This window comes from Pipistrellus hanaki (assembly GCF_964339955.1).
Source record: "Pipistrellus hanaki genome assembly, chromosome: 8".
Taxonomy (NCBI): Eukaryota; Metazoa; Chordata; class Mammalia; order Chiroptera; family Vespertilionidae; genus Pipistrellus; species Pipistrellus hanaki.
In genome coordinates, this window is record NC_140510.1 from 72,573,458 (window position 1) to 72,597,412 (window position 23,955).

Genomic DNA, 23,955 nt, shown 5'->3' on the forward strand with positions numbered 1-23,955 from the left:
ACATATACACTGATTTTTAATTACAATCAAACATTATTAAAGGAAATCCAAGTGAAACCAGGGGGAAAATTATAGCGATGCTTTAGTACACAGGATTCCATTTGGTCTGGGGCAGGGAGAGGTTGGCAGGCACTTTCAAGCTTTTTGATTTGGGCAATATTTGATTATGTATACAATTACTCCAAAGGTATTTTGCTCAATGTAATTACATGGAGAATAATATATGGCATACAAGGCACTGCAACCCTTTTCTGCAGTCTGAATGTTGAGAAATGAGATTCCCACCGCTCTCTGCCTAAAAGCCTGGTCTGATTCTATCGCAGCTCACTTTCTTATCCCAAAGATTTTCAGCTGCATAGCTTTGCCTTTGTAATTCACCATCCTTCTTCCAGGATGTGTAAGGACTGGAAGACAAACAAAACTTCTTTCAAATCAAGGCTTGTTACTTAGGTGCCTTGTTAGCCTGTGTGGCTAGTCCTTGAATCCATTTCAGTTTCCTCACCTATAAAATGGGCATGAAAACAATCTCTGCCTCATAAGATTATTGGGAGGATCAAATGCAATGCTGAGTACCAAGCAGTGGGTATACAGGAAATAATCAAAGTTAGTTGTCATTATTACTGGGGTCATACAAGTTCTTCATGGAACGATGGGGACTGGCCATATACATATTACAGGAGGCTCATATGCCACATGAGAAAAATTCCTAAGGATGTGGGCTCTGCTTCTGTAAATGACTTCTGCTTCTTCTGAATGACCAACATGGTTCTAGATCCTCCGAGTCCCAGGAGGACAAATGGAGTCCATGTTCCTTTGATTGGCTATTATAAATGAACTAGAGGCCCAGTGCATGAAATTCATGCATGGGCAGGGTCCCTAGGCCTGGCCGGCAATCAGGGCTGATCTGTGGGGTGACCTGCTGGGTGATCAGGGGGCCCCCACTGGCATCCACCTTGGCCGGCCTGGAACCTGCGAGCTGGGGGCATGTCCTACATTGAGCATCTGTCCCCTAGTTGTCAGTGTACCTCAGAGAGAAGTTATTCCACTGGTTGTTCTGTTGTTTGGTCAATTTGCATATTGGGCTTTTATTATATAGGCTAAGATATTTTTCTAAAGCTTGAGTTTGTACATTATTATTCTTTCTTTGATGATGATTTAACCTCCTAGGGACTCCTAGACTATGGTGATAATAACTGCTGCTTTTAGGAAATGCTTTTGAAAAATTGAAATAATCTTGTGGGTTCGGGGTGCTTGGGAAAGAAGGGGAGGCTGGCTTGAGAACAGGATTTGCAACTGCCTCAGAGCTGAGCTCTGCTGTTGTTTCTTTATTAACGCTCCTGTAATTGATTGTTTCATCCAGACCAGTGTTTCTCAGTGGGCGGTCCTCTGAGTCACCTGGGGGAGGAGCTTCTCAGAATGCTGATGCCTGGGCCCAACCCAGATTCTCAAGGTCTGAATCTCTGGACGTGTCTGTATCTTACCCAGATTGCTAAGTGATCTTCATGCACACTCAGGGGTGAGAGCCTGTGATACAGAATACAATTGAGCATAATGTCACTACCGACATCATTTCAACTTTGAGCACATCTCATTCCGTTGCGAGAAGAAAAAAAGAAATATTTTACAATTGCATATTCATTCATGGGCTACAGGTCTTCTACTTGCACTTTTCTGTAAAATGGGAATTATAAGATCTACTCAACTCCTTTTAATGCAAGAATGAAGACACATTTAGTAAGTGTTTGGGGCTCTCTGCGGAAGGGAGAATAAATGCGCCAAGCGTTATTACAGGAGAAATATGTAGGTGGGGTTGATGTATGTGTGCCCCAAATCCCCCATTTGCCATAATTTAAGAAAATAAGTGGTGCCAGTGAATCTTAGAGCTAAGCTATGGCTTGGGCTCCGTGAAGGGAGGGCGTGCCTCCCCCCAGGGAGTGATGAAACCTCAACTGAGCATGGAAGGAGTTTGGAGTCAAATAGAAACCTGTTCTCTTGTGAAAACATGCACATGTGTGGAATTGCATCGCTATAATCGGGACACAACCTAATTCACAGATGTGCCCAATTTTCTGTTTCCTCTATATTCTACCAGCTTCCCAGCACAGTGACAAATGAGGGAAGTACTAAACTGATTTTGCATAAAAATCTCACGGAAGGCGCTCACAAATCTCAGCGGTGGGAACAAGCCTCACCGAGGCTAACAGCTGAGAGCTGCATCTGTCTAAGCCATCTCAGGGACACACAGCTCTCTGTTATTTCCAAGAGGCAAGTTGAAGAAATCTCATTATTCTAAGTCAATTTTTTGCAGGTTTTTAATATTTCCTACAACTTTTATGATATTATACTATGTTAGTACAGTTTTGGTGATATTATATTTAAAATCTTTTTTTGAAATATTTTCATTGTGTGTAATATTGTTACATTTAAAATAATTTGTTTTGAAATATTAATGTTTATTGCATGTAACTTTATAATATTTAAAATCAGCCAAAACTGGTTTGGCTCAGTGGATAGAGCATAGGCCTTCAGACTGAAAGGTCCCAGGTTCAATTCCAGTCAAGGGCATGTACCTTGGTTGTGGGCACATCCCCAATAGGGGTGTGCAGGAGGCAGCTGATTGATGTATCTCTCTCATCAATGTTTCTAACTCTCTATTTCTCTCCCTTCTTTTCTGTAAAGAATCAATAAAATATATATTTTTAAAAATTAAAATCATTTTTCTTGAAATATTAAAAAAAAATTCCTTAAAAAACAACAACACTTCCTCTCCCCAATGATTTTCCTTCTTCCAATTTTACATTTTAAGTACATGTAATTGATAATTATAGAATGGAATCAAAAAAGAGTGTCTGGCTGAGGAAATCTGAAATGGAGAAAGATTAACCCCTCCATCTTCTCTCTCCCACTATACATGCTTCTTGCCATTTTTAGCTCCTAAAATACTAGGAGGCTCTTAAAACCTTAAAACCCTCTACTAACCCTCCCCTCCTCCACCCCCCCCCCCCCCTTATTCCCCTCCGCAACACACACACACCAAAGGAAGGTAGGACTTTTATAGTTTGAAAACAAAAAATACTCTAGTGGGCAATTGTTTTCTTGTGACCATCAGCACCCCCCCCCCCCACACACACACACAAACACACAGACACACACACACCTTTTTTTGTAACAGGACTTCAGTTTCCTTTGAAGGAAATCACCTGCCTCCATAAAGCACAGACCTGAAGTTCTGTCTGTTAAGACGCTCTCTCTGTCCCAGCCGATGATGAGTCAGCGCCTGACACACTGACTGACACACACACACACACACACACACACACACACACAAAGAGAGGTGAGCGCTCACTCCTAGTGCCAGGGTCTTGTCCACTGCTTCCTGCCGCCCAGAGCCCAGAGCTGCCCTCGAGTCCTGAACTATAGACCTTAGTCTTACTTTTGCTCCTCTAGCTCCTCTATATCTTCCCAGTACGTCCCTCTTTTCTCAATCTGGCCCCAGTTCTCTACTGTCGTTGCTTGTGACCAGGGGTGTCCATGAAAACCTCTGCCAGCCAGCTAGCCTGCGGGAGGATGAGCTGACCAATGGGAACATGCCCTCCTCCTGAAAGAACGGGTGCTTGTCAGGGTGCCCACCCGCCGGCGACTGGCACGGAGCTTTCGCTAAAGATACCAGTTCTCACTGCTCCGCCCATCTAGGAAGAGAGATACTTCCATCTGAGCTAAGCCGCAGGCTATAAATCAAAGATGATGACGTTAACAGGAGAGGGGAGGGGGGTTCCTAAGCGAGCAAGACCAGGAGAGGGACTGTTGATGGAGACAGACTGGCACTGATGCAAAGGCTGCCCGGTGAGGAGGGGGCACTGAGTGGCTCTCAGACCTGTAGGATCCCAGAGACCCTTCAGAGATTCCCACGTGACACAGGACCCAGGGCTTGATAAAGACCGTCATGCGGTGGGAACAAGCACTGAGGTGACATGGTTTCCTTCACTGAGCCCAGTGGCCTCCTCACGGAAAGTGAGTGAAGTCAGCACCTTCGAACAGCAGGTGAGTTAAACCGAAGGACCAGCGTCTGGTTTGCACGGGAGAAGGCAGAGCTGCAACCCGTGAAGGTCCGATGCTGGCAGTTAAGGGCAGGTCTGGGGGGAAGGGCAGGTAGAGATGCTGGGATGGGCCTGCGCCTACTTCCTCGGCCTCCTCCCCAGACACCATCTCAGCCAGCACCCTCCCCTCTGGTCCAACCAGCCAGAACTAGCTTCCATTCTCCCAGCGCCCCAGGCTCCTCAGGGTCTGCACAACCAGTCCCTCTGCCTGGCACGCCCTTCTCCGCCGTGTCCACCCGGAATGTCCGCTCGCACAGCCGCCGGCTCCCACGGTGTCCCTGTGCCCACGGGAAAGGGACCCCGTGCTCAAGACAAGTCACTTCCCTCCGTCAGAAAACGGCTGGCCTGTACCGATTTTGTTAAAACGCTGAATCAAAATTTTCAGGAAATTCTTGTTTAAAATAGACTAATCTAGCATGTCTACAGTGTAAATCACACCTCTTCAGGTTGAAGCTCACACCATCGACCTGGGTGGCTCTGGACAAAGTAGCCAGGGAAGCTCACAGAGAAACAGCTCAGGGGCCCGACTGCGTGGTTTTCCATGTGTTTGATCACATGCCCGTCACCCCACAATAAAGGGAAAAGGAGAGGTCCTTACCCCCCTCTGTTCCTCCAGGGACCAGTATTGGTAAGTGGCAGATGCTCAGTACCTTATTGGTGAAGAAATGAATGAAGAAATATTCCTACATGGTTCCCAATGTAGGGGCTGGCACATACATTAAGTGTTCTGGTGCAATTATAATTGGAGGTATTGGCACTTTTATTCCCCCCACTCCCGGTTTGGATAGTGTGTGTGTGTGTGTGTGTGTATGTATGTATGTGTATGTGTGTGTGTGTGTGTGTGTGTGTGTGTGTGTGTTGAGATATTAATGATAAAATACAAATCCTAAGTGAGGATAAGCTCACCCTTTACCAATGTGCCTTCCTTGTATCTAACACAGTGTAGATGCTCAATAAACATTTGCTGAATGAGTAACTTTGTGAATTAGAACAAAGAATGCGTCGTTATTGCTCTTCTTTATGGGCCTGCAACACTGGGACTTGTGTTCTTAGTGAAGTGTGGGGCTGAGAGCGGCTGAGGGCCTATCTGCTCCGTGTAGGAGAAAGCGTGTCCTTGATGTAAAAGAACAACCTCTGTCCTATCAAGACACTGGCGGGAGGGATGCAGAAGGGGAGAAGCCGTCATAGTAGGTGCAGAATAAAATGCTGCCTGTGGAGTTCAATGACTCCCTTCCCTCCATTTTTTTTTCACCCAGATAATGTTTCAAAAAGACCACTTGTAAACGGCTGTGCTGATTAAATGTTGCGTTTGGCTTTCATTCTGTGATGTCAGCAGAAACGCTGATTAGGGGAGGGAGCTCGGAACTTTGGCTGCGCTCCACCGTCACCAGCGGAGCCGGGGCTGCAGAACAGTTGAACGCAGGGATTTGGATTTTTAAAAAGGAAGCCAGAGTCCAGGAACGATGGTGAGATCGTCCCAAGTGTATACACCCCCAGAGCCCGTTCAGTTATAAGCAACAGCGACTGTGAGTGATCCTCATCATGAAAGACCTCAGTGGCTCTGACCAGAAGATTGAAACACCTCAGTCCCCCGGTCTCCCTGCTTTGACTCAGTTCAGGATCAGCAGGCTCTATGAGAGCATATTTGGTGACAACAACCTCCAGAACATGGGCAGTTGTTGGATGGGAAAGATTGTGTCTTCCTCTGGGTACAGTCCTGGCAAAAGGGTGACGAATGAGCATCTGTGCTCTGTGGGGCCAGAGGACACTGCCAGGCGGTTTTATACGTTAAGTACTGAAGGCATCGGTATTGGTACAGGGTAAATGGTAGATGCTCAGTACATTCTTGTTGAAGAAATGAATGGGGTCTGTGGGATTTCCAGGGACTTAGAGGCTAATCTAAAAGCTGAAATTTTAAAACAAAACAAAACCATTCATTCAAAAGTGCAAAAAGGGCAAACTGAAATTAACAAATGGTTCGTTAAATGTCTCCAAAATGAAATAATATGTCAAATTCACCCAGGGTTAAATTTAGAATTCATGAAATATTGATTATATTCTACAAACTGTTAACACTTTGAAGTGATCATAGTCCATCTTAAATTATGATATTCATTGGTAATTAATTTTAAACACAAGAGTATAAGCATCAATTGTGTAAAATGTATGAAATGATAACATGGGATGTGTATGCATTTCCATAGATTTGCTGCCACGTGGCAGAGAGAGATATTGCTGGGGGCTATGCAGGTGACTCTGACCCACAGTATGTTGGAAAAGGACCCAGGACACAACTCCTGACCTTCTCACACGTTCCTTGCAGAGTCAGCCACGGAGCTGGAGGCAGCAGTGTAGGCGAGAGGCACTCCATTTGCAGTTGGACACCAGGTTCAAGTTCTAGGTGGGCTATTTCCTTTGTTATATGATCTCAGGGGCTTCGGCTCATCAAGATAAATGGGCTCCACCTGCAAAAAAGAAACAAGGTACTGAGGTGCTACAGTGAGATAATGCATTACGTTGTACTAGACCACATATGTCAAACACAAGGCCCTCGGGCCAAATCCAGCCCACCAGGCCTTGCAATGTGGCCCGCACCGCGCTGTCATCACTGCACTCCGCTGTCAGTTTATGACATTGTCAGTTTATGACTGTTCAGTAAACCATTCGGCCCGCGATTTAGGCTGGATTTTAGATTTTGGCCCCTTCTCTGATTGAGTTCGACACCCCTATACTAGACGAAACACCCACTGTAGGGCGAAGCAGCCATCAGCAGGGGCCAGCTGCTCTATCAAAGCATTTGGCAAAGTGTAAACTTCAGATGTTGCCATAAGAAAAGCCCAAACCAGTAGAGAATGCTTATGAGTTTATCTGAACCAAACTGACGACAATTGTCGGGAAACAATTTCTTTGGAAAAAATGCTCCAAAGAATGGCAGTTTTACAGCTTATTTTATGCATTAGAACCAAAGGCGGAGGCATAGAGGAGTTACACGAGATCCATTGGTGGTAGATTAAGGGGTCAGGAGAAAGCAAAGCAGGGAAATCTCAGGGGTCAGACGAAAAGGCAAAACAGACACATGCTCCGTTCACACTGGTGGCACTGGCTGGGTAATGACCACTTACAGCACAGGGCCATCCGTGCTCTGCTGCCGGGAGATAACCAGGAGGGGGTCGCCGTTGCCTGCTCTGTGCTGGAGGCTGTGCCCAGAGGGGTCCGGAAAAGGTTACCCTGACATTTCAAAGGTATGTTATCTCAGATGCAAATAAACAGCAGGCTGGTTCACTTTAGGTAAAAACTCACCTTTTTCAGGGAAGCAGCAGGCCTGGTTCGTGACTGCCCGCCGTGTCTGGCTTTAGGTAGGAATTTCTATGTTCACACCCTCCTATGTGGCTACGTTGGTCTCTGAGTTTGTAAGGCTGCCACGCAGGCCTTCCCTGAACTTGTCAGGGTTAGTGCGCACCTCGTTTTACATCCACATGGGGATTAAGAGAGAATGGTGAAGCGAGGGAGAAGGAAGATCTGGAGAGTGCCTGCATTCACGCGGAATACCGTAGCAGTGTGGGGTGAGAGCCCAGCACCGGGACTTCTGAGTTTCCCGCAGCAGAGGTGGCTCTCTGACTCCTGGTCAGCACCCGCTGTGTCAGCAGCTAGGTCCCCCTCCTGACATTCCACAGAGCTATTGTTAGGGGGGGCAGGGGGGGGGGGGGTGAGGGACCTTCATGTGTCCCCAAAGCCACAGACATAGTCCTTTGACTTCTTGTTCCCCTACCCCCACCCTCCCTCCCTGGAAGCAAATGGAGAGGATGGTGGGGCCCCAGATATACTCTCCCAAGCATGCGCAGCCCTGGACGCTCACACTGACTGTGGGATTCCCAGACACAGACTTTCCCACAGCCTACAGTCAGCCTCACCTCCCCCTCTGTAAGACTCTGCATCGAGGCAGAGGAGGACTGTATGAGTTTTATATTTATTTTGTCTTGGACAGACTTTCTGCTTTTGGGGGATTATAGCTGGCAGAAGTGTGCTGCGCCAGCACAGCCATGGGTGAACCTTACTGGGAACAGTGAAGGATTGAGAAAAGACAGACAAGAGAATGAAAGCTGGGTCTGGGTGGGACTCTTGTCCTCTCTGGTGAAGAGCTAGCGACAAAGCCAGAAACTACAAGCCGTGTCTTTATTTTACAGCTGGATGCCACAAGGCAAAGTAAGGGCGTGGTCAAGATGTTTACAACATTCTTGTGGGTTTCGATCCTACTCAATTACATGCACCTGATCAAGCTTTGTTTACCTGAAGCCTATATCACGTAGGCATGTGGGGCCACGTGTTCCAACCATAGGTTCCAGCTTACAACTACAGCTGTTGGCTATCATTGTGCTGGGAAGGCTCAGCCCTCCAACCTGGGACTTGCATGTGGCCATGAGAGGACTGGGCTTGAACCTGTCCAAACACTGTAGCTGCTCTCCACACAGAAGCACTGTCTTTCCACCTTGATCCCGCCTGCCTCTATTTCCAGATGACAAGGTACCATTTATAGAAAACCCCCCAAGGAATCCACAAAAACACTTGGAACTAATAAACAAGTTCAGCATGGTTGTACAATCCAAGATCAATATATCAATATTAATGGCACTGCTCTACATTAACAGTAAACATCCAAAAATGAAATGAATAATGCCATTTACAATAGCATCAACAAGAATAAAATATCTAGTAATAAACCTCACAAAAGAAAAGACTGATGCACTGAAAATGGTAAAACAGTGTTGAAAGAAAATGGAAATAAATGAAGACACCCATGTTCATGGATAGAGGCCAGCTTGGCTATAAGACACAGACCTGGGGGACCCTGAATGGGGAAGAGGCTCCTGCACTCATGAGGAAGGTGAGTCCCTGATCCTGCTGGAATGATCACAGGTAAAGGTTTAGCAATTTTTAGAGAAAAGTCCCAGAGGTTATCACAAGAAGCTTTTCAGTTGGCTATTTGGCCAGAGAGGAGCCTTGAGAGTGAAGCTCCTCCCACCACACTTTCCTTCTTCACTCTAGAAACTTCTGTCCACTTTGGGCTTTGGGTGAGAGGGGAGGGGGGGATGGTGATGGGAGGCTCAGAGAACTTTCCAGAAGGTTCTAGACTTTCTCAGAATCCACTGGCTTCAGACTCCCTGGGTTATGGGAAAGAAAAAATGAGAACAAAAAAAAAAAAAAAAAAAAAAAGGAAGGATATAAAGGCCAGCCAGCTCTGCCATCTCCTAACACCCCCTTGGTTGTGGCTCCTGGCTGTTGAGGGTCGCCTGGGAGGGTTTCCCAAGAGGCACGGGCTGTGACCACCCGGCTATAGATTGATTCTTTCCTCCTATAAAGCTGGGCCTTGGGACTTAATGAGGGAGAAATGGGATGTGATTTTTTCCCTCCAGAGTCACTCCAGTCCGATCTGCAGGATGATTAGCGAGGCTCAGCCTCAGTTGGGATATTATGGCTTAAATTATTCCTATTAGTTTCCAGCTGACCTTGGAACACAGACATTACATCTGATTTCAATGAAACTCGAGACGTTGTTGTTCTCAGTCAACTAATGAAACAGTTGAACCTTCCCATGACTTGCGGTAATTATAATAAAGGGTGAGCATTATCACGAATAATGCAAACCGATTTACAAGATGGCAAGGCCGTGTCCTGGGCCTTGAGCACTGAGACCCTGAAGATGTGAGTGAGGAAAACCCCCCGTGCCATCCCGAAGGTCGCGCACTGCGGCCCCAACATAGCCTCCCCCGGCAGCGCTGCTTTTGTACCATGAGTTTTGGCACGCCGGACTGGTTACAAGAAACATGATGTTAACAGGAAAAGCCACTTGAAAAGTCTGTTTGATGCTGAAAGCTCTCAAGTACACTCTAAACGTTTAAACCAATACTCCAAGCTGATTAAAGAATTTGTGGAAAATAAAAGTGTTTTGCTGGAGGGGGAAAGATGAGGGAATCTTGGTTGTTGCTGCTTGTTTGTTTGGTTTTACTGAGGTGTAGGACACAAACCCCAAATTTGACAGATTTCCCAGTTCTAATTTAGTTTTAAAAGTCTGAGTGTATGCCACCCCAAACAATTTACCCAAACTCAATGGGTTTTCAAATCAAATATAATGACCCTTCTGCCCTGGGAGAGGAATGGTGTCCTCTTCATGGCTCCATTCTGACTTTGCTGGATGTGGTGCCTGGAAAATAGCAGATGCTTCATAAATGGATAAAGAACTCGGTGCCTAAAATCCAGGGATTCGGCCTCATAACTTGCTTCGGAGCACTCCATCATCACCTCATATTTATTTATTTAAAAAAATATATTTTTTAATTGATTTTTTTTTCAAAAAGGAAGGGAGAGAGAGAGAGAGGCAGAAACATCGATGAGAGAGAAACATCGACTAGCTGCCTCCTGCATACCCCCACAGGGGATGTGCCTGCAGCCAAGGTACATGCCCTTGACTGGAATCGAACCTGGGACCTTTCAGTTTGCAGACTGACGCTCTATCCACTGAGCCAAACCGGTTTCGGCTAAAAAAAAAAATATTTTTTAATTGATTTCAGAGAGGAAGGGAGAGGGTGAGAGACATAGAGACATCCCTGATGAGAGGAAATCACTGATGAGCTGCCTTGCCTCCTGCACGCCCCCTACTGGGGCTCAAGCCCACAGTGTGCTCTGACCAGGAATCGAACTGTGGCCTCCTGGTCGACAGTCAACCACTGAGCCCGGCCGGCTGGGCATCACCTCATACTTGCACGGGCATTTCGCTGTTCTTTTGTAGGTGCCGTGTTTTGGACTATAGTCCCATCTCAGCTCCTTGTCCCCAGCCCCCTCATGAGCCTGACGAACTACTCTTCATTCTCCAAACCCTGTTCTCTGAAGACTCCCAGGCCTGTCATGCCCAAGGCTCTGGAGCCAGACAACCTGGGTTTGATTTCTGACTCTGCCACTTACAAGTGGCTTTGATAAAGGACTCTTTGTGCCTCGGTTTCTCCACAGGTGAAGTGGGCTTGGGGAGGATTAAGTGGGTTAATGTGTATCACAGGATGATCGCTCAGTGACTGTCCATTCTCGGTGCCTGGAGGCTCTTGTCCAGCTGTCCTACAGTGATTTGTTTGCTGATACTCCCTTCACTCAGTGGCCACTCATCTAGAGGAGGACTGATGTCTCACGGTTACAAAGCATAGGCTCTAAACCCGGTAAGTAAGCCAGACATGTTTGCTGGCTTGAATACAACAAAAGCAACCCATTCCCTGCGAGGGTAGTAAGCCAATTTCTCTCTTCCTTCTTAGGGAAGTTCTACCTGGAGATCGGTGGGGCTGGAGACCTATACATTCCACTTTCCATGACGCACCTTGCTGGGGATGAATTAGAGACATCTACTCTTCACCAAGAATTCTGAGATAGCTAGTGTTTCCCTTTGCCCACGTTTCCTCTGAGGGACATACAGATGGACTTGTAGCGAGATGTTGCCTTTAAGAAATGTCTTCCCCTTTCCTTGTCATTGTTTTGAGCCAATGCACGTCATTCTTATTGCCTTTCATTTTCTGAATGAAAGTTACCTCTCCTTCGCTTGCACGGCCAGGGTTGGGGAGAGGAGAGGTTTGGGGTCTACCACTTTCTTCCAAAGCTATCATTGATTGGAAGAATCTGGGTTTTTTCCCAAAAAAAACTTTTAACCACATTTTTAAAACTTGCACAAAGTGTTTCCCAGTATCTGTTCTGAGTGATATCATTCCCCAAGAACCTAAGCAGTCAAAGAAAAATCATAATAAAAAAATGCACTTTGCGGCCACAAAAACACACAGCATAAAACGGAAGCCATTTTGTTATTTCTGGGAAAATAATTGCTTACATGCTGAACACTTGGGGTGAGGCTCTAGTATTAGGTTAAAAAATGTGGATGTATTTATAGGAAAATGTCAGAGGAACAGGAACTTGCACCAGACAAAAATTCTGACAGTGGCCGAAACCGGTTTGGCTCAGTGGATAGAGCATTGGTCTGTGGACTGAAGGGTCCAGGGTTCAATTCCGGACAGGAGTACGTACCTTGGTTGCGGGCACGTCCCCAGTAGGGGGCGTGAAAGAGGCAGCTGATCAATGACTCTCATGGATGTTTCTAACTATCTCTCTCCCTTCCTCTCTGTAAAAATCAATAAAATATATTTTTTTAAAAAAATTCTGACAGTGTAAGTGAGGAACTGATATTTAAGAAGGCCTGAGTCAGAGAATGCTCCTGACATCTGTTCCATGAGCAGTGGAGGCGTGCCCCACCCTGGAGGGGAGTTCCGGGCCAGCCTCTGCTCCTCCCAGTGTCTGCCCAGGGACATGGTGGCCACACTGAGTGGTATGTGGAGGTCCTGAAGGCTGTGCCCCCATGGCTGCCTCTGCACAGCAAGGAGCCAGCATGCGGTCCCAGCGCAGCCCTGCCGTCTCCAGCTCTGCTCCAGCAGAGGAGCTTGGCCTCCCTCTGGCCCTAACGCCACCACCACCGTCTCTTCTCTCAGCCCAGGGGCTTCCAGGCCCAGCTGACATTTCCTGATTAATTATTTGTGTTTTCCTGTTGTGGATATAACCACTGAGTTGCCCTCACTAAACCGGTTTGTCATCGACCCAGATGGAATTACAGTCCCAGGAGCTCCCTCGGGTTACTGGATCCACCGCCTCCAGCATGGGACCCTCCCACTTCCTGCAAAGCTATTTCCAGTTGTTTGTCCGTCCAGTGTTCTGTGTCCCAGGACCTCCTTCGAACCACTGCTCCATCAGCTGGCAATGTCACTTGTAGAAAAGTTACCCTTGACCGTCTAGCTATTTCTTCCTTGTAGTCGTTCATCTCCATCACCTCCCCTCCCCCATGGTGAGGTATGGGTGCCCGTGCATTTCCCCACTTAGCACCCTTAGCGCCCCTTCCGTGTGCACCTGGCTCCAGCCCTGCGGCCAGGCTCAGCGAGAGGAAGCCTAGGAAGATCCAGGTTCTGAGTCGCTAGGCCGCCACTCAATGAGTTCTTTTCACTTTTTCTTCTCTTGCCAACCTCTGGCTGCTCTTGACTTCTTCTCAGGACCAGCCTAGGCCCAGGTGGTGATAGGGACCAACTGTGTCCGGGATGTGCTTCCCCTCCCAGCTCCTCCTCCGGCACCCACTGCTCCCCAGGCTCTCCTGCGGGCCCCACACAGGCTCACCCCTTTGACTTCTTCACCCCTATCTCTACATCCCCATTTTCCCACCATTTATATTCTTTCTACAATCCTAATAAAATAGTTTATGCTTATACATGAGTGATTAGGAAAATTAAAAATTAATATATAACATATAATGGCTATATATATAATTATATATAATTTTAATATAGACATACAAAGACATTCTGTATATACATATTATATATACATATTATAGTTTTATAGCTTCCTTTACTGTTTTCCTTTGTTTCTTGATTTCCATTTATTTCTATTGTTGCATTAATATTTTTAATTACTAGAAGGTTTTTTTTTTAGTATCATATAACCTTGAATTAAGGAGGGCTTTTGCTTGTTTTATTTTTGTCCAAAACAATCCCACAGGAGAGAGGGAGTTGTCGAATATTTGAGTCCTACAAATTCTTTCATGCCACCGACACTTGCTGAAGTATTTTGCCTAATAACAAGGCATTTGGCCTTCCTGTGACTTGGAGGTCTCCTTTTATTCAAGCATATAAAAAAAATTTTCCAGAAAGAGTTAATGGGTAATATATGTTCTGAATTCCTACATGTCTTCCCATTTCATTAATAGTTAAGTTGTGGGAATAGAGTGCTAGGCTTGTTTAGGGCTTGTTGTTGCTGTTGCCCTTTAATAATTCTGAAGGTGTCGTTTCATTGTCATCTAGTACACAGTGTTGATGAGGAAAAGTCTGTTGTGTATCTGATCCTATTCCTTTGTCAGTAACAAAGCAGTTATGAGTCTAAGTATTTTGAATGCTTTTCCCTTCCCAGCAATGGGTAAGGTTGCACTTCTTGGTCCCATTGAGCTCGAATAGAGTCGTGTGACTAATTCTAGCCAATGAGCTGTGAGCAGAAGGATATGTGTCATCCCCGGGCCAGAGTATTCATTCTGAGAACCTCCAGCTCTCTCCTTTCTCTCTGCCATTAAAATGACAGTGCTCCTTGTCATGAACCCACCTGCCGAGGACCCAGGGTAAAGACAGTCATGGCCCCGGGACACAGCCTCCCTGTATCTGTTGTATATTCTGGAGATACTCAGCCTCTCTCGTGGTCCTTTCTCCGCTGCCCAAACCCTTATTACAAAACCCTAGGCACAAATCACATACCTCCTTTGTAAAGCTATATTCTGGCTTTAGTCTTAGGGCCAGAGATCCTGCTGCCAGCCACTTATAGCTGGAGTTAAGGGATTAACCTGGTAACTGGTCCACTCTACCCTTTGCATTTAGTGACTTTGAACTTGGAACTTTCCTGGGAATCCTAAGTATGTTCTATGTTTACTCCTGGTGTCTGAGGCTATGGTTTCCTCTGTATTCACTTTGTCTATTTTGATCACATATGTTTTCTGTATTATAAGAATCCTTTAATATTTTTGACTGACAGATGCTTTCCAGCATGGTTCTGCTTTTGTTAAAAGAAATACAACTGAAGCCCTGGCTGGGTGGCTCAGTTGGTTGGAGCACGTCCCATACACCAAAGATTGTGGGTTCGATCCCCGGTCAGAGTATATATGGGAGTCAATCAATCAATGTTTCTCTCTCATCTCTTTCTCCCCCTCTCTTTTATTCTCTCTCCCCCCCACCCCGTTCTCTCTCTCTCAAATCAATAAAAACATATCCTCATGTGAAGATTAGATTCTTTTTAAACATCTCTGTGCTATCATTTCAAAGGGATGTTTGGAGAGAAGGGGAGGTGAATATTTCTGCTCAGTCTGCCATTTTTAACTGGAAATGAAATTTCAAACAATAACTTTTCTTTTCAATGGAAAAAAAAATCCATACAGATTCTGAGTTGTCTAAGTGAAAGGGCAATCAATATGTGAGAGCCTTAAAAACATGGGCCATCGCCTTCTCTGGGGCCCTTAGTCAGCAATTGGAAGCACAACTTTAGGAAGACAAGGAAGGGTTAAAGAGGCCTGTAAGGATGTAATAAAGATGATCTGAGGCTTGGGTAATAGGGTATTTGAGGAGAAGTACACGGAATTAGGACTATTTGTTTTAGCCAAATAAAAGTTCAGATTGTCCTAATATAGCAATGCATAAAGTGCTAATGTGCAGATCAAATTTTCTGTGTCTCTACTAAGGCCAAAATAACTAGAAACGGACTTCAATTCCACAAAAAGAGCTTTAGGTGGAAAATAGAAGAAGAATTTCTGAATGCTAAGGTTTTTAACGTCGGCAGTGGGACACCTAAGGGAGGCACAGAGCCCAGTTGTCCGATCCGTAGAGAAGGGGAAGGGCGTGGTTTGTTGGCAGGGCTGCCCGAGGACAGGAGCCTGCGCTGGACTCCGTCCCTGAGGCCCTGTGGGTCCCTGCAGGACGAAGCTGTGGTAAGTCCCGGGCACAATGGGATAGATCATGCGGCTGGCAGAGCTGTGAGCAAGCATGCCTTCCATCATCCTTGAAACATGACATAAGTCATGAGAAACCTGAAATAGTAATGTGTCATGGTGGAGTATTTTTGCCAACTATTAAAAACTCATATTTAACTTTTCCATTTTGAACTTGAGCCTTCTGGGGAAGTTCTCTTCTTCCCATAAAGTTTTTCCAGATAATGTTTCCCAGCAACATTTGACCAGATGGCCTAACGAATTAGTTAGTTATAAACCCTCAATTGCTTATTATCCTCTCATCAGTGATCTCTGACAGTATAGCCCTCCCCTCCCCCTTTATTGTTTTTCTAGAATTCTCTACATGGGAAAGCAGAAGAAGAAAAACATAGTTTTTAGTAAGGAGTATTTATTTTAACCAAACAAGATTTCAGGTTGTCCTAAAGGTTTCAAATGCATAAAGTGCTAATGTACATATCAGATCTTCTTTGCACAAAAAAGATATAGATGAAAAAGAAAAAAAAGTCTTTCTGAATGTTAGCGTTTTTAACTTTGCCAAGGAGATTAAAAAAAAAAAAAAGCAGAAACTAGTTATCCAATTCTTTAAAAATAAAAAAATGGGATAGATGGTTTAGTCATAAAATCTGTCAGTATTACAATGATAGTTTCAAATTTCTGTGAACAGGAAGTTTTGTACCCCTGGGAATGTCAGGAGGGTCTTGCAAATTATGGGTGAGTTCCAGAGTTAACGCTCTGGTGAAAAGTCCCAATGTTTTGGGGGTTGCACATCTACCTTCACTGGCTGGGTATGAGAGGTGGAGTTGGAGTCAGTGCAATAACACCTCCGTCTCATCCAGGTCCCTTGGCCAGAGAAGCAATGAGTTGGGTTTATCTGGAGGCACAGAAATCAAAAGGGCACCGAAGGCTTTATTCATTCACTCGCTCATGTATTCGCCCACTTAATTAAACATTAATCTAATGTTTATCACTGGGCTGGAGTTGAGCAAAGAAATGCAGGATATAGATCTTGATTATTATCCTAAGGTCACCGTGGTTGACGTAAAGATACCAGGAGATACAGTCAAAGAACAAAGTTCCTTTAATGTTCCTTAGAAACAAAAGAACTTAACTACTTTAAGACACCCACTCCCTGCCAATGAAACCAGCTGAGAAGGGTACCGATCCTTTTAGGTCCTTCAAGAAGTTCCCTCTGCCATTTTCAGGAAGATTTAACCTCTAGCCCCATCCAGCTGTTCTGGAATCTCTGGCTCTAAAACCAGGCATGAGTAACCGAGAAGCACTTCAGCACCTGCTGCTCAGGGTCTGGGGAGGAACATGTTAGAAATGCAGAGTCGCTGGCCTTTCCCAGACCTACTGAGTCAGACCCTGCTTTTTAATAAGATCCCCAGGAGATTTATTTGCACATGACAGGTTGCATGTAACACATGTCTATGTTCTTACAGGGAAAATGAGTGAATTTAAGTCACATTCCCCATCGGACCTCCACCCACACCCCAGGCAGGGCTGGGCTGTTACGTCTGCTGGACGTTCATTCGGTCAGTCCTTGTTCAAGAAGAGATACAATCTTGTAAGGAAGCAAGACTTGCCAAAAGCAACCCAGTGACATGGCTACTGATCAAATAACAAACACGTGATCAAGGGTTCACATGAGAAACAGAAAACAGGGTCCCAGAAGTGTGAAGCAGAGGCCTAAGCTCCTAGTGTAAGCCGACATGGGTGAGAGAGTCCTTTCTCAAGAACTGGAGCTCAATTCAGGCTCCAAGGCAGAGGTTCCAACTGGAGCATCAACTGGGCGGCTTGCTCAGATACAGTCCTGGACCCCTCCCCAGAGGTTCTAATCCAGCAAGTCTCGGATGGGTGCTGATCCTCTGCACCAAGTACCATGGTCTTCCTCCCCCTCCACCTGCTATGCTGATGCTTTCAGTCCCAGGACCACCCACAGTGCCTCTCTCACATCGATGTTTCTCTCTGTCTCTCCCTCTCCCTTCTACTCTCTCTAAAAATCAATGGAAAAATATCTTCCAGTGAGGATTAACAAAAAATAAAAAATAAATAAATAACAGACTTATGTCTATTTAAAATGTTTGGGTTATCAGAGAGCAAAATTAAGCCTATAAAACGACTTACCAATAAAGTACAAGTAAAATTAAATGGAATAAAGCATTTCACAATGACTTTCTTTATGTTTTAAATATACTCGATTATGTTGAATGGCCCTTTAAACAGAAAACCAAGTGCATGGGAAGTTTCTAGGGTGTCAGTTAGGTCTTCACATCTGCGTCTGCTACTTATAATAGTTGTTATACAAAACTGCCCACAACATTTTTCATTTAGAGCTCGCTAAATTGTACAAATTCTATTTGCAGTATTGTGTGGGCAAACATGGCCCAATGAGGAAGACCTCTCTTTAAATAAAAACCAATTTACTGAAAAATATCTTTTTTAAAAAAACGTTTTAAAACTACAGAAAAAGAATAAGTCAACAATAAAAACAAACTCTTATGCTCTGAAGATTAACCTCAAATAATAAGGTTTTGTTACCATCTTGTGACAATAAATCTTATCATTCTCTCAGATGCATCACGAGTAGAATGCTGTGTCTGATGGTATCATCCCCTAGGGTTGGAGATTTTTAACACCAAGAAGAAATTCTTGTTTCCTTGTATTTTCGTGACAAAAATAGCATTCTTGCTAAATGGATTAGATTACACAAAGCAGGAAGAAGGAAGAAAAATGTCATGCAGAATTTCAGGTTTCAGTAGGTCCTATGGCAGAGAGATGGCTTCCATGATGTGTATTGCAAATACCTGCAGTTACACAAATTGTACTGAATTGTACTGAGATCAATTCAACCCTTTGAACTAGAAAGTGCTGCCAATTTACTAAGAAATCTGTGATTTTAAAGATTATTTCAAAAATCATTTTTCTGTTCTTCAAGTTGGACAAAGAGATCCATTGAGACATCAAGTTCTTCCATTCATCCAGTTAGCTTTTGGTTATCTGTCTGAGTTATATAGAATCACGAAACTCGAGGCTTGTCTTCTCAAAGCTCTTCCATCACAGTAGCATGATTTACCGTAAAGATGTTCCCACATCTTCCAAGACCAGATCCCCTCTATTTCTCCACCACAAAGCCCTCCTTGGACTTTTCATTGCAGCAGTATGAGTGAATGCAGGTTGTTACTCTAGGAGAGATCAAACTGAACCCTCCACAGAAGTCCAAGCAGCAGGAATCTCACAGGGAGCGGGAGATACTGTGATGTGCTCTTCAGTGACTGACGGACCATTCTGTCTAGTTCTGTTTTGTTTTTAATCCTCACCCAAGGATATTTTTCTTTTGATTTCTAGAGAGAATGGGGGGAGGGCAGAGAGAGAGAGAGAGAGAGAGAGAGAGAGAGAGAGAGAGAGAGGAAGAGACATTGATTGGTTACCTCCCACACAGGCCCCTGACCGGGCTGGGGATAGAGCCTGCAACTGAGGTACGTGCCCTTGACTGGAATCAAACCCAGGACTCTTCAATCCACAGGGTGACGCTCTATCCACCAATCCAAAACAGCTAATGCATTTCCTTTTTTTTTTTTTTTTTTTTTTTAAGTAGCATGGGTGGAGGTGGAAGAGGGCATAGAGGGGATAAATGATGATGGGGGAAAATGAAATAAATTTTAAATTAAAAAATAATAAAATACAATTAAAAATTTAAAAAGTGGTAGCAAAACTGAACAAGCCTCCAGGGCATGGAGCAAACTGTGAAAATAAATTCAAGAAGAATAACTAACAAATTCTTAAACATATAATCAATAAGGATGTGTGATTATGGCAGCATTTTGGGATTAAAATTGCATTTTTGACTATTTTAAAAATGTTTCCCATTTGGCAGAACACCAAATGGGCTTTGCCAAGCATTTTTCTTCCTAATTTTTAAGTACGTATGCATTTCAAGGAAAACTTAATCCATATGTTCCTCTCTCATTTACACAATTTATCAAAATGTTGCTTTGAATGAGCCATTTAATGTCCAAGAAAACTGAAGAGCACTTCTTTTTTCTCTCAGTACAAATTTTTACCCCCACACCCCGAAATTAAGTATATGTTCAAACTACACAAAAGCTAATTAAAAATAGTCAATTCTGTTTTAATATCAAAATCAAAGAAAGGCTGATAAAATTCAAAATTGCAGAAAAGCATACAATCCCCATGTAGTACTGTATTTTCTAGTTTCTAGAGCCTTCTTTCATTCATGTGGTTTCTATAAATCAAAGAATGTTAGAAGTAAAAGACACCTTAGAAATGACAAGTTTTTTCTCTCACTTTAAAACTGAGGAAACTGAGTCCTAGGGAAGTTGAAGAATCTTCCAAAACCACAAAATTAATTAGCAGCAGAGCCAAGGCATGTGTCTTTCATTAGAGTGACTTCTTTGGTTTTTCTGATTTTAATTGGGATTTTATATGTAACATATCAAAGTGTTGACCTTCTACCAGACCATGAGAAAACAGCGTTCATTTCTGCATGGAATGTGCCAGCTTGCTTCCAACGGACTAACACCTGGACAACTGACTGTCAGGGAATCAAAAGTCCAACATCTGGAGTTGCCCCTGAAAATGTCAATAGTTCAATTCAACATGTGATCCTAAATGTATCTTTCCTTCTCTATCCTCACCAGGGTAAACAATAGATCCATTTAAAAGAAAAATTAAGTCCAGGTACTGGCAACCCTCACAGTAAGATGCTACAGCAAAACTGATTATGCTTTAGCTGATAAGGATTTTTTAAAAATAGATATGTATTTTTTATTGATTTAAGAGAGGAAGGGAGAGGAAGACAGAAATAGAAATATCAATGATGAGAGAGATTCATTGATGGGCTGCCTCCTGCATGCCCCACACTGGGGATCGAACCTGAAAGCCAGGCATGTGCACTAACTGGGAATCGAACCGTGACCTCCTAGTTAATTAGTCAAAGCTCAGCACTGAGCCACAGTGGCCAGGCTGATAAGGATGTTTCTTCCTCTTCTCCTCTTCCTTCTTCTTCCTCCAAAGGAGAGCATGCTGGGCTATACAGAAACCTGGTAATGGGCATACCACGAAGTCTGGAGGGTCTCAGTGAAGACCTCAGCCCATGGGATGAGATCAAGGTACACCTTTGGTGCAACCTGCATCACCAGTGTTTTCTGGCCCCCATTTCTTCAGGCAGATAGAAGGCACGGGTGAGCAGACCACAGCCATCCCCAGGGAAATAAGGAACAGAAGACCTTTGCAGCTTCCATTGGTCATGTCAGGAGGCAGTCATAAACTGTATGTAGACCACAGATCACAATCAAAAGAACTTCGTAAAATTTTGTAACGTACCCGTGTTTATGTTACTTCCTGTTTGTTTTGCAGCAGTAATTCCCAGCAAAACCCTGTTTTAAAAAATGTGATGGGAGGGGCATATAATATGTGTGTGGCTTTTGGGAGAGAACTGGGAGACCTTTCTTGGAGGGAGAAACCAAAATCATATGGTGCAGAACAGCTCAGCCACCTACTTTAACCTTGGAAATGTTTCTTAACCTTTGTGCCTCAATTTCCTCATCTATAAAAGGGGAACAATAACTCTTACCTACTTCCTAAGGATTAGTAAACAATACATGTAAAGCACTTAGAACAATAGTTGCATATAACACATCAATAAGATAATTGTGATTGCACTATAATTTTTTTTTATACTGAAATAGGAGAGCAGGATGACAACTTATGACAAACAGAAAAAATAAAACACAAAAAAAGATTATTTAAGACTGAGAAGGAGCTCTGTCTGGGTCTAAGCAATCAAAAACTATCGTGGATTTACTGAACTGATTCCAAACCCAACTACATACTCAAAATGCAAAACAAGGACTCAGTTGATGCTTCTATAACAAGTGTCCATATCCTTGGTATATATTGGGTCGGCAGCTAAGTAATTGCGGGTTTCACACATATATGGCTTCAGTTGAATTTTTAGGTTTGCAGACGTAGTACAAATGTAAAACACATTTTGTTATTTGATAGTTGGCTATTCAGCTGTTAATCAGTAAAAAAAGTTTTTTGATCTGTTTTGTAGTTTTCGTTTGGCGTTCGTTGAAAAATGGAAAATCAAAAGGAACATTTTCGTCATATTTTGCTTTTTTATTTCCGCAAAGGAAAAAACGCATCGCAAGCTCATAAAAAGTTATGTGCTGTTTATGGTGACGAAGCCTTAAAAGAACGGCAGTGTCAAAATTGGTTTGCCAAATTTCGTTCTGGTGATTTTTCACTCAAAGATGAAAAACGCTCTGGTCGTCCAGTTGAAGTTGATGACGCCCTAATCAAAGCAATAATCAATTCGGACTGTCACAGTACAACACGTGAGATTGCAGAGAAGCTTCATGTATCACATACATGCATTGAAAATCACTTAAAACAACTTGGCTATGTTCAAAAACTCAATACATGGGTTCCTCACGAACTGAAAGAATCACAGTTAACGCAACGCATTAGCAGCTGCGATTTGCTAAAGAAACGTAATGAAAATGATCCATTTTTAAAACGACTGATAACTGGCGATGAAAAATGGGTTGTTTACAACAATATCAAGCGGAAAAGATCGTGGAGCAGGCCAGGTGAACCAACTCAAACAACATCAAAAGCTGATATTCATCAAAAGAAGGTTTTGTTATCAGTTTGGTGGGATTACAAAGGAATTGTCTACTTTGAACTCTTACCACCCAACCGAACGATCAATTTTGATGTCTACATTGAACAACTAGCGAAATTAAACAATGCAGTTGAAGAAAAGCAGCCCGAATTGACAAATCGAAAAGGTGTTGTATTCCATCATGACAATGCAAGGCCACACACATCTTTGGTCACTCGGCAAAAATTAATGGAGCTTGGTTGGGATGTTTTGCCACATCCACCATATAGTCCTGACCTTGCACCATCTGATTACTTTTTGTTTCGATCTTTACAAAACTCCTTGAATGGTAAAAATTTCAATAATGATGATGATGTCAAATCGTACCTGATTCAGTTTTTTGCTAATAAAAACCAGAAGTTTTTTGAACGTGGGATTATGATGCTGCCTGAAAGATGGCAAAAGGTCATTGATCAAAATGGGCAATACATTACAGAATAAAGTTATTTAGTTCCATGAAAAAATTGTCTTTGATTTTCTTTAAAAAATCCGCAATTACTTAGTTGCCGACCCAATAGATTGCAGTAGCCCTACCTTCTTCCACCTCGACCTCCAGCTGTCAAAAGCAATAGTATTCAAAGCGTGGACATCCACTGCCAAACCACTGGACAGCCCAATGCAAAACACAAGTGTCCACTGTTTCTGTGAAATGGGGATTACTCTGTCAACTCAGACTTCCCGCTGGTTGTTAATCTTTGCCTCAGTCAGTTCCCTATGACTATTACCAATACAAATCTCTGCAATCATCTTTTAAAGCAACGTGTGTTCCACAATAGTGGGGGAGACTGCTTCATACTAGAATGTGGGGAGTAAAATCACAAGGATGGGGAAGCAGCCATGGAAGAGGAGAGGGAGCAGGCTGAGGCCCAGAGGCCTCTGAGGAAGAGAGGAGATCTGGGCAGGGAAGGAATTCTCAGATTCCAGATACAGTGAAGGATCAAGCAAGGAAACTGCTGTCTCCCAGTTTCTAATAATGCAATGTTTTGGGGTTTTATTTCCAGGCTTACAATCTACTTAAAAATCTCTAGTACGTAGTAATTTTTTCTTACAACTTTTTACAGCGGCTTTCTGAAAGAATTTATTTCCTGGGTTTGGGGAATGCTGAGAAGTCCAGCTCCCTAGGAAATAAATTCAACCTGATTACTTAACCAAACTTCCTGAATGGCCACTATATGAATTTATCTCCAATTTGAGAATGAACAGAGCATTGTCTTACCAAATCTCATCGTTTCCTGCCTTTGAGACGGGACTAAAAAAGACTTGTGCTGAGCCAATTCAGAGACTGTTAGATAGGTCGTCAGCTGAAACCTGGAAATCAAAGCAAAGGAGGATAAAAATAAATAAATAAAAACAAAATCTGCGAGCTTTGGGGAAATGGGTGGTTTGGGGGGAAAGCTAATTTCAAAGGCCTCTTCCGCCCATGGCCACTCCCTTCTCTAAGACCTTTCCGCCTTCTTCATTTCAGTTTTGAGTTAGGAATACTGGAACTGATCACTTTTCAGCTTCAATAAGTCCTTGCTAATTATTATAACATTTCAGGTTCAGGAAACCCAAGCCCAGTGTTTGTTAAGTGCTCTTTGCCTTGATTTGTATGCCCTCTTATATTTCAAGGGAAGTTG

At 43.7% G+C, this 23,955-nt stretch overlaps 1 protein-coding gene across 1 annotated transcript in view; it reads right to left on the reverse strand.

Moving 5' to 3' along the window:
* The window catches only part of FTCDNL1 (formiminotransferase cyclodeaminase N-terminal like), a 153,480-nt gene that overhangs the window by 12,539 nt on the left and 116,986 nt on the right, over positions 1-23,955 (reverse strand). Inside the window, exon 7 of the transcript XR_014795830.1 lies at positions 6,393-6,562. The gene's annotated coding sequence lies outside the window, so the exon portion shown is untranslated. The remainder of the gene's footprint in view (positions 1-6,392; positions 6,563-23,955) is intronic.